Source organism: Argiope bruennichi, chromosome X2 (assembly GCF_947563725.1).
Source record: "Argiope bruennichi chromosome X2, qqArgBrue1.1, whole genome shotgun sequence".
Classification (NCBI taxonomy): domain Eukaryota; kingdom Metazoa; phylum Arthropoda; class Arachnida; order Araneae; family Araneidae; genus Argiope; species Argiope bruennichi.
In genome coordinates this window covers 121,643,024-121,655,783 of record NC_079163.1, presented here as the reverse complement: position 1 = coordinate 121,655,783, position 12,760 = coordinate 121,643,024, and positions in this window count along the sequence as shown.

The window sequence follows — 12,760 nt, the reverse complement described above, 5'->3', positions numbered from 1 at the left end:
TGTAAGCCATAAATAAAGTTGTTATACGTTTACGTAAAGGAAAATTTAAAAAATATAAAAATTTCACATACCCATTTATTGTGCAATTTTCATATCAAGTATTTTCTATCTCTATCAGTATCAATCCTATTTATCTTGCTTACTTGCAATTAAATTTTCTGTAGTTTATTTTCAGTAACAGTTGAGTCACAAAAATATTAAATTTCAAATTAAAAAGAGATTTCATAAACTTATCCAATAAGAAACGGAGTCGTGAGTAGATAAATTTTAAGAATCTCAGATCTAGTGTTTAGTTTACTTAAAGATAAAATTTATTCCCATCAAAAAACATAACGTGACTTAGGGGTTTATGCGACGCTGAAAGTTATTCTTAGAAGTGAACAAATATTGGATAACAAAATTTATTCCTCAAATTTTTTTCCGCCATATCTTCCATCGCCGCATGATTTATCGTCTTAACAAAGTTTCGATTTTTTCTTCGTTTCAATAATACTAACAATAGTTCACGTAGACTTTCTTTGTTATGAGTTGAAACTGCAAACTCGCAATGTCTCGAAATTTCAGTCGAAACATGGGTGGTTGCTCGTATCTTCGCAATATCTTAAGCAAAAGCATTTCCTGGCTTAAGATGGAGAAATTATTTTAAATTGTTTTCCGCTTCCAAGTTATTTGTTAAATGTTTTATATTAAAGCACTGACTCACGATAAATCGCCAAACTCATCGTAAAATCTAAGAGTTGGAAAATTTCCATGTAACAGTCAACATGTAATTTATTTTGTTTGAAGCATAAGCATATTTGCATTCAATCCCTGCCTTCTTGTTCCAATATCTACATTTTTTACAGTAAGAGAAAAATTCTCATTTCTTTAAACTGCACTACAGAATGTTGGATTATCGTCATACTCCTAATTCTTAACATTTAGTTAGTTTTGAGATTGTGAGATATACTTAATGTCAAATTAGGAGGGAAAAAAGGAAGAAATCTGTGTTTAAAGTTTTAAACAAACATGGCGATGTTTTCTGAAAAGAATATCATTTGAGAAACATTTTTCAGATAAAATATTCATAAAAATATCATGAAATACTATAATATTTATGCCAACAAATTTAGATGCGAATAGATTCTGAAAGTATCAAACATTTTACACGACAATATGATGACTTTTTCCTTTCTTACCTGGAGTTACAAATTATTTTGACATTCCTTGAAGAAAAGATTAAATTATGGATTCATTTAACATTATATTATTATTACATAGCTTCATTGTCTGAATTCTAAACTGTAACAACTTGTCATAAAAATATATGAGAAATTTTTAACTTTCTGTTGTTTTGCAAAACATACTATCAAACAAATCCCCCCCCCTCAAATAATGTTGTTACATAATAACAATCAGACGCATTCCCATAATAATTTTTCTTTTTCGGGATATTAATATTTTATTTTATGATAAATTAAAAATGAAATTGTCAGTCTCCAGTCTTAGCAGTTTGCTAAAATAAACTTCAAGTTCGTTTCTCAGTTCTACATTTCGTAAAGTTAGAATAATTCTTTAATTAAAATTACATAAAAAGTATACCAAGCCTTAATGTGAATTATGAAAATTTTCTACATGTTTAATTGAAATGAAACTTAGGTAAGAATTTTTATTTCCACATGAAAAAATCCTCGTTTGATTCTGTAAACTTTGCGCAAAAAATGCAAAATGCCTTCGTGGCTTTAAAGCAAAGGAATTACTTTAATAACACATTTACTTTAATTACTGTATATAAAATATGTCACCATTAATTTCTCTTTCTTTATGACAAAAATATTAATGTGCATGAACATCAAAGGCTTTAGCCAATTTTCACCTTGTAAACTATTAATTACAGTTATGTAACCAAGAGATAATTTATATCATTTGTATGAAATGCTATGATTATATACTTTTTCAGCATAATAAATCATTTATTATAATTTAACCAGATACAATTTATTATTAAGTTTACATTTCTGCTATTAATATTATCATAAATTATAATCTTCAATCACTGCAAAGATTTAACAATTTCCTCTCATATTTGTAGCATCCTAATTAACTGAATTTCTACCAATAATAAATAAAAAAAATTAACTAGATTCCTATTTATTAATAAAACATGTTTTAAAATTATATTTCTTTAAATATTTTGGACCTATACAAGTTATTTTGTTTCTCAGCATTAAATAATTAATTTCCAGTTTTAAGTTCGATGCGAAAATAAATTAATTATTTCTACTGGAATTCAAAAAGTTAGATGAAGGAAAAATTTTATTTCCTTCTTTACGCTTGAAGTTTACTGTGGTTCTTTCAATCCTGTTTAAATAAATTTTAAATTACATTCTTTAAAACTTGGAACATTTCTTTTTAAAGTATATTTTTCTCTCTTTTCTGTGTGGTTAAACTATGACCTACACCACACTTTCTATAACTGTTTAAGTTAAGATTAAATATAGAATTAAGAACATTGTTTGGAATTTACACATTAAAAGCAATATGTAAATTTCTCTTTATACAGAAAGAATTCTAGGAATTTTTTTTTCGAAAATAGGAAGGAATTGTCTGTAAGTAATATAATTTGTAAGTCAAAAAGCATTTCTACCCCTTTTCAATTCTTAAAACATGTAGGTATATATAAATCAAAATAAGCACTGATGTTTGAAATTAATTCTTTAGTCTGTCATTGCAGAAAAATTACATTATTATACTTTGACAGCATGAAAGATTTTGCTTTTAGAAAGAATAACAAATCATGTTGTTGTTGTTGCTGTTAATACTAATTCTTCAAGCTTTTATTTTATTTCTAATTCATGGCTATTTATATTTGATTTTTCATTTTATCTGGAATACATTTTGTTGTTTGTCTTCTGAAAAGCCTTTGCCTGCAGGTTTCTTTTTACATATTAGTTTTCATCGTTTTTCAGTTTAAAGGCAATAATAACAAATATGATATTATATAAAGGCTATTTATATAATGTTTATCTTTTTATTTGAACTAGGTTAATCATTGAAATGGAAGAAGTATGACAATTCATAATTTTCCGCATTTATTTATGATTATAATGACATGAATCCTCTTTTTCTTTTCTAATTTTATATTTCAAACGCATATTTTGTAATGTCTTATATCGTCTTAGAAATTATTTATATTATAATTGTTTAAATCACACATTGCATTATGGTGCACTTTAATGTTTTTATTTAATTATCAAATATATTAAGAAAATATGTAAACAGTTTATTTGATTAGCAATAGTTAAGATACTTAGTAATAGTGGGTAAAGAAAGGGACATTTAATTAAAGTTTAAATTCTTATTTATATTACAAAACATTTCAGTCAAAACTTTTGAAATTAGCTTTTTGAAATTATTGCGCAAACATATTAAAAAACTATAATCGAAATTTCTGTAGTAAAAAACTACTCTTTCAAATAATTTTGTAATAAATAGCATGAATAAATTCCTTGAATAGCATAAATATTATCCAAATATTTCATAATTCATTGTATTTTTTAGAATTAGTATTTTGTAGAAACTTATTTACTTGGCTACAAGGATAATAGAGTTCTTTAATTGGTATGAGACACTCTCTTTTCAGCCAAACAGTCCTAGGCAATTGCCTAAATTGAACAAATCCGCCACTGCTTTCTTCGACTGCAAGTTGAAGATGGACACATTTTTGTCATTTTTTTAATTTCTTACAGACCGCAAAATCCACTACATGATGTCCATGCTTAGTGGCCATTCATACAAGACAAATACAGTATTATCTGGCATATTTATTGATGGTAGCTAGCCACACAAATATTGTTTTCAACTTTACAAAAGAAACAATAATTTTTCCTAAGAATGAGTTTTAAGGTATAGTTCTTGGCTAGGACTTAAAATAAGTGGCTAGAAAGGGTTAGAGGACTAGGTAGTGGTTGTTGTCTTTATAATGGGCGTTATTTGGATTTTTTTTTAACACAGTATGATTATCTCTTTTAGAGTACATCGTTGTAAAAGAAAATTTCTTATCATTTTTTTTCCAAACTTAAACAGCCGAACGGTTTTACAGATCAACTACACTATATTTGTGAAATAAATATAAAAGAATTAATAAGTTTTCAAAATAAATTCATCATTTCTTGTATAAAAGGTAGTTGAAACAAAAAGCTCAGATTGTATTTCAGCCCACAAAATGCATTCAGATAACTTGCTAGTGAATGTAATTTTTAAAACACTGACCTTGCAGGTAGAAGAAACAAAAGATTCAGAGATAACAGAAGTCATTGTAAGTCCTCGCTTGTCATTAAATTTGTTGCAAGGCGAAGCAATTGGAGGAAGATTATTTAAATTCCTTTTTTCAGGTTATAACTTCTAAGTTCAAGAGCGAAGCAGTAATATATATATGCCTCATTAACACAAGACAGGATGGGCAACTACTTGAAACAAAGCATTTCGACCTCACCATTCATATTTACCATTACCAGAATTTTTTTATACAAGAAAGGAAATCACTATTAAAATTATATGAATTTCCAAAATAGTTTCCGCTATTCAACATTAACTGTTTCCAATTTCTAATTTACTCCCATTATTCTGCAAATGATTATGGGAGTAAACGATGTACATAAAAGAGCAAGTACTGCAATGGTAATCCCATTTTCTTCTCTTATTGATACCTACTCTGAAAACAAAAAATAAAATAACCACTTTAAGATATGAAGCGAAATATCTAATGCTGTCAAACATAATTGCCTTCATTTCTCTGTGTAAATAATCCTTTTTAAGAGAATCCAGAAATAATTGAATTCTTGGCATGCTTAACAAATAATTAGAATTCCTGCTACCTTTAAATCTCAAAGATTTCAGAATTTTTAATCCATGAATTCTCTTAATGGCAGTGCTAGCCAACGTCTTGTTCCATTAAGACGCTCGGGTCTTCTTCTTTCGATAAATTTTAGAGCTTTGTTATAAGCGGATTTTTCTCGAAGACTCGTGAGATGAAAAATATTGTATCTCAAATAAAATTGCTTCTTTAAAGACTGATGCAATCCTTCACACATAATTTCTCACCTTCTAATCTTTTTACGTATTAAATTTCTGACGTGTATTTAGAAATTCCAGAGGAAACATTTGAACGCTGGCATCGTACATTTCATAGGTTTTATGAATTATCAGAAGTGTTTACATGGATTTCACATGCTTAAAGTTAGAAAGTATTGTTTATGCTTAATATTATTTTTGAGATCTATAAAAGGTGAGAGGAATTTAGGTGATTGAATTTTACTATTGAGTATTTTTAGCAATGTAAATAAAGGAAAATAGATCCAAATCATAATTGGAATGTGTTGGGTTATATTGCGAATCTGTATGGGTATTTAGCATATTTGAAAAATTTCAGAAGAGTTTAATATTATTTGCCATACAAGATGATTATAAAAAGACTATCCTGAGACATAAGTCCTTATCTATCATACCATTCACAGAAACGGAATGAAATTTTGATTTAAACTCAAGAACCACATAACAAGCAGCAGTTAAATTACAGTTACAGTGATAAAAGTTTGAACATTTCAAATACAATATCTACTCTTTTTGTCAATTTCCCAGTGAAATTGACAAAGAGAAAATTGTATCATAAAACGTTTTTTGTGGATCTTTAGAAAATCTGAAATTATTTTAGAATAAAGTATTCATTAGGGTTCTAAATTAAATTTACTATTTATTTAAAAATATTATGGTTTTGAATTTTCTTGAAACCCCTTCATTTTTCTCTTTACACAACCTTAAGCTTAGGTTTCAATATATGTTTTATTAATGCAGAATAAAGAGATTTTCTCTATCAATTTTTAATAATTTGAAAGGAATTAGTCTTAGAGCAGTGTTAATAAAAATAAATTTAAATGCAATTCATTTTCTGTATTATTTCCTTCTCGAAATGATTGACAATTAAAATTAAAATAATTGACATAGATATTGTACTCATGATCTTTTACTACCTTAAATTACCCACGTACTTTCTTCTATTTATTACATAATTTTTTCATAATACTATATGTGGAGAAAAATGGAAATGGAAATTAATTATTTAAAAATTATAAACTATTCAAATTATAAGTATAGTCTGAATGTATACAGAAATTCTATAAGTCGCAAACACATTGCTACATCATTGCTTTTCATTCTTTTTTATATTCTTTGTAACGATATAAAAAAGACAAAACATTTCCCACTTTTTTAGTAGATATTGGAATTTTTATTTTAAAATCCCTTCTAAGATATAAATAAATATAAATTATGTCTATAAAAATATTATTATGGTTCATTATTTTCATCCTCATTTTGTTACAATATCTGCATATCAAATCGGCTCCTTTTTTCTAGACTAATTCTATGTTTCGAATTTAAAATCTAATTTTAAAATTCTGTCAATATGCTATATTTATGCATAAAATATAAATTAACATCTGCTCGCTTATAGTAGAAATACATGCAAGTGTAAATTCCCGTTCCAACGATGTTGCTTGCAAAGTGCTTACAGAATTATTTGATGATTAATTTGTTTAAAGATGTTTCTAAAAGAGCCCAATATATTTTATTTGCACTTCACCGCTTTAGAAATGAATTAGCTCTGTATTTACGGTTGAAGAGCTGCATATGAATAAAAGGTTCATCATTTTAAAGTAGGTTTTGAAGTTATGTAAAGGAAGAGTGGAAAATTAAAGATGAAACTTGAGCTTCAAAGGGCGAGTAATACTTAATTATAAGCGAAAGCAAATTATTCTAGCTTAACTGTTACTCTTAATTAGAATGATTTAATTAAAGCTGTTTTATTTAGAGTCCCATGATTTCATTTGTGATTACTAATTTCATTCAAATCAGGAACTAAATAAAAAAATTAATAAAAGGAATGCAACTAATGAACCCTGCAGTGCATCGTGTAGCCATTTGGCTACAAGTTTTTATTTCCATTTATAAGTTTATCCCATTGTTCAAAAGGTTGTAAATAAATATTTGAAAATCTTTCTTTTTTAATTTTTTTATAAACATTTATAGAAAAGACCTACATATGGCAATAATTAGGCTAGAATTTGATTTAATCTATAAACATGGAAAAATACTGAAATGGCTGTTGCATGCATAATTCTACCATTAAAGATGCCAGCAAAATATTATTTTTGGCATTGCAAAAAATATTTACTGGTAAAAAGTTGATTTTATTTTTATTGCAGAATTATTATAATATGATTTGTGTCAATGGGATATTATGTAATTCCTAATGTAGTTCATTTGCCATAATTTAAATTATTTTTTTAATTTCACGAAAAAATATAATTTGATGATCCTAATGATCCTTTGAATGATCCTAAATTGCATGCAGCTATTCAAAACACACACACATATATACAAGAAAATTTTCTATGGGCTTTTTAATTATATTCATTATTTTACAAGAAATTTCTTCTTATATTAGTTTAAAGATACTTCTTAAAAATGCTAAGGTGATAGTGGTTTGATAGAATATGAAATACTTTTGCAGGACTAAACATTTTAAGTTTGTAACATGTATTAAATTTATATCATCTCATCCACTTTAGCACTGTATTATATTTCATTCTGATCTTCTATTTCTTTATTCCATATTCTTTTCTTATATTTCCAAAATAATAAAATAATGAGATCTTATGGGATTAGCATTGTATGATAAGAATTATTGTCTCAAGCATATGTAATTAATTATTCGTTGCATTATATTTTCCTAACAACTGATGACATGTTAGAGGATTTTAAATCCTTCTTCCATGTCTTGCCTTCACGTGTTTTATTAATAACAGCTGTGCTTGCTATTTCTAATAACATTTTGGTCAAAAAGAGAAAAAAGAACTAAATAATAGCATAAAAATCTAAAAACTTTGATGTAAGTGACGTAATAAGCCTTATAATACGAGTTTTGTAAATATCTCTGATGGAATCTTAACGGAACTTCCATGCGTCTAATTTAAGTTAAAAACTCTGATGTGAATTTTGACACATTTCCCAAATAATAAACTTATGGCAAAAAAGAACTTTCCTGTAATCTGTAAAATGGTCTTAAACTTTAGCTTATAGTATAGAAGAAGCTTCAAAAGTCCTCTTGCCTCCAGATTTTCACAAAAAAAAACAGGTGTTTGCATTTTTTTTTTATTTATTAATTTTATTTTTTTGAAATGACTGTAATGTAAGGTCTGAGGTTTCACTTGACTCTCCGCAGAATTCTTCTTCTTCTTTTCTATGTTGGCAACTATAAACAGTGAAATGTTGACGAATTAGAATATGGGATTGCTACGATCGATCAAATGCTTAAAGAAGAAAGAGATCATTTTAGTAGGATGAGTTTAATCCTAATTGTTTTCTAGTGCATCAATTATACCAGTGCGCAAAGAAAAGTTAATATTCTTTTGATACAACATTTGTAAGAAAAGGCTTTCAATCAGAAGAATGTGCTAGCCAATATTTCTACATCGAATTTCAAATATGTATATCAGGTAAAAAATCAGTATAAGATTTTGCATAGATAGAACAGCACAAATAGAAACAAAGAAAACATATATAGAAAAGAACAAAAAGAAACTAAGCTTTAAACATATCGTAAAGTAGTAGCTTTAATGATAGTTCTTAGTTGATTTTTTTTATTCAAAAAATATCAAAGATTATGTGTTATGTGAAATCGGATAAATCGCCATATTAAAGCAAAAAAATCATTCTTATAGAATTGATACAATCACTCAATAGAAGTACTTTTGACTGTAAAACGAAATGTTGAATTTTGTAAATTAAATTCTTTTTTTCCCTATATAAATAAAACCCCGTCAATTATCTAACATGTATTCCAAACATAACTGAAAGAAAGGAAATCTGAGCAATAAATGATATTAGTCATCAGGTTATAGCATTCCAAAAATATTCCATCGCAGGGAGACTAAAATATTTTTTCCCAATCTAGAATCATTCCATCAAAATACGATTCTGCAATGGATTTTTAGGACTGGAAAAGTTCAAAGGGGAAATTAAGAAGTTTACACAAAAAATTCTTCATTGCCCTTTAATTTAACTTGAAGTGTTTCATGCTTGTGAAGACGGTTTGCAAGAGTTTTGAAATTTTATAAATTTAGATATTCTCGATATGTTATTTTTAATATTTTCTGAAACTTGAGTAACAGATAATTAATAATCGTTTAACTAATTTCTATTCCATACGAGAGATATCACATAATAAAGAATTTGAACAAAATGATAATTTCAAGAAATGATATTTATAAAAATAAATAATAAATTATTCACTAAGAGGTAAAATGCAATTAAAATAAAAAAAATTCTACATTTAAACAGACTAATAAGAGAAAGTGTGTTTTTAAAACCTTAATAAATTTTATTATTTTTTCAAAACTCTTGAACAGAAACTAAATTCCACAAGATTGGATACTTAGTAAGGAATCAAGGAAACATTTTCACTCAGATTTTGTTTTCATATTAAACATTATATTATTTATGACGCTGAATATGAGCGTTTCGTGAACATATTGTTTTTGCTTATTATTTTCATTTAATTTGTTTATATCTATCATGGAAAATTCTTTTTCCAAGATATAGTTAAAAACAATTTTGTTTATGAAATAGATAGTTTTGAGAACGATTTTATTTTTTTATTATAGATCACATTAAATGTATGAGAAATTAGCTTAAAAAGCAACCAAAAATCGGTAAGTCTATGAAAGCTGCAGATAAATATAATAATATAAAAGGAAAAAAAATCATTTATTTATTTAAAAAAGAATATACATACATAGTACTACGCTCCTTGTTAGTCCCAAACTACAATAAATATGCATTTCTCTCAGAGTGGCTATGCATTAATTTACAAATAAAAATCACCGTTGTGAAAATTATCTATTAAAAATATATTAATCATGGAATAATGAACTATGCTGCAGTGTTTCTGAATCTCTTTATTTTAAAATTAATATCTAGAAAAATTTATATTTGTAAATTTTGATGTGCAATTTGCTTTAAAAATCCTATCAGAAGGATAGATGATATTTCCCACGAGTTTTTTTTTAAATTTTCCAAGGCCATACTTTAGCGAAGATTTTGATCGGAGAATTTTTTTTTTTCATCTTTAAATTTCGCAGAACTTTTATGTTATTTAAAAATATATATTGATTCAAATCCCGATTACTAGTTATTCAAATTATTTCGAGGGAAATTCTAAATTTTATGGCTGTTCAAAAATCATTTCTTATCAATAGAAACGAAATCAAATTGAAATAGATTGAATTAAAACATGATTAATAGATTAAACAATTAAAATATCTTTGTATATCTTAGGTATTCTTAATATAAGATTTTCTTTTCAACCCAAAATAATTTCATTTATAAAAAATAAATTATTATACATTTAACTTGCTTATTATATTTTCAAATGTCTGGTTCTGCCACTCTGTTTATATAGAGATTAACTGCTGGAACCCAAATTAAAAGATGAAAACGAGAAAAATAATAATAATATACAAAAATAAATAAGAAATTTTGTTACACCAAATAAAAAATAATTTAAAATTTTCATTTGCTTCATCTGTTATTTTTCCTTTTTTCTCCGTTTTCCAGGAAGATAGAGAGTTTAACATGAAAGCCACACATTTAAAGAGCAGACATAAAAACAATAAATAAGCCCTTTTGTTCAGAGAATATTCACTACAAGAAATGGAGCAAAAAAAGTTTAACATAATGGAAGGAATGATGAATTTCGTTGAAATATCACTTCATTCATCAGAAAAACTTCATTTAGTTTATGTATGAAATTATGAATCTCTCAATGAAATCTAAGCTAAGAGAATGAATCGATTTCCTCTTGGGAAAAAGAAAGAAGATTTCAAGGTGAATATAGTTATCAGCAGTTTTCAAACGTTTCAATTATTGTGCAGTAATCTTCGTTTCTGGTTAACCTGTCATTACATACATCATTATTTCATAATTTTCTTTACCAGATACAAGTTTGAAGCGTTTTTCTATGTAATTTAGCCTACTTTAAAAGGGAAACTGCAAGAACATTACTTTTTTTGCAACGAATAAGGACATACAACATTTATTATTATTCAATTCCTTATTTGAAATCTTTGCAATGCTGTATATGAATTAAATCATAATAAATTCAGCGAAAAAAAAAGTTTTATGCTTACATTTTCATCTATTATAAAAATTTAAGAGTGCTATCAAAGCATAAAAATTGAAAACGTGCATCTCCACAGCATTTAAATATAATAATATAAAATACTTTAGGATGATAAATCCACTTTTATTCCTAACTAAAATTGTAATAGCTGTATTGATCTTGAAAAAGTGAAAACCACTTGGTTATTAAAGCTACTATTGATCATGTGGTTAAAGTGTCTGTACTATTGAAGTTTTTAAAATAATTTTGGATTTGATTTTCATTCAACAGGACAAGTAAAATTAATTCGGACACTCAAAATTTGTTCACTAAATCCACTTCCACTAAATTTTATTTCAATTAAACCAAAATGCAATGGCGTAACATTGTTATTTCTATGAAATGACACATTTAGCTCCATTTTAAATAATTCGAAAGTAAACAAATCAAAAACTAATCACTTCCTAATATTTTGTAAATATTTATGAAACTATAGAAAGTTTAAATTTAATATGTTAAACTAATGCACATGAGATAAGGAAAGGCAAGGAATTAAGTGGAGATAATGTATTTTAAATGGTTAATAACAAGAAGGTACCATAAACAATAATGATAATATTTCTCTTCGACTATGTATATGAAATGTGATTCAAGCAAGAACCATGGATATTTTGAGAAAATCCATCACATTTTAAAGCATTGAAAGTCTACCAAATTTTATTTCAATTCAATAATTACAAAAAAAAAGAAATGGTAAATATATGAGTTGAAAATGAGAACGATCTCTATGAAAGGCAAGCATAAGCAGATTTACTCATCCACAACAAAGAGTATATGAGTGATTTTATCATATGCCTTGGATAAATACATCATCTATTTTCTAATTCGTAAACTTCTGCTATTACGAGAAACTGTAAGACCGATATATTTTAGAAATTTCTTGTTTTATTATTTTCACATTAGTGTAGGTGTAAGTATTCAGAATTTTTGAGAATATTTATTATTTGTAATAAGAGGTATTAAGAAATTGCTCATATATATATATATATATATATATATATAGTAAATAAAATTAATCGTTTCCAAAATAATTTTAATTTTAGATTGTTTCAATAATAGGTTTTAATTACCTAATGCTTATATATATATATATATATATATATATATATATATATATATATATATATATATATATATATATATATATATATATAAATGATAAGCCAATGACCTTCAACCTTGGCAACAATTTTTTGACAAAAATGACGATTATGGAAATCGCAAGCATTATGGCACTAACTTTATTAGGAATCGAGGTCTGAGAATTCCTTTGAAAAAATTCATATGCTCTTATTCCGTGTCTGAAAAGTATAAACTTCTGAAGAGGCGTTCAAATGAGGAAATCTTTTTCTGTAAATCTTTTATCCTTCAGCGGTATTTTTTATTTAATTGGCTATTTGAAATCTTCTTGTTTTGCTGGTTTCTACAAAAAGATTTCTTTATTGCACAACTTGCCTGAGATTTTCTACCTAATTTCCATGTTCTCCGGAATATTCATAGAAT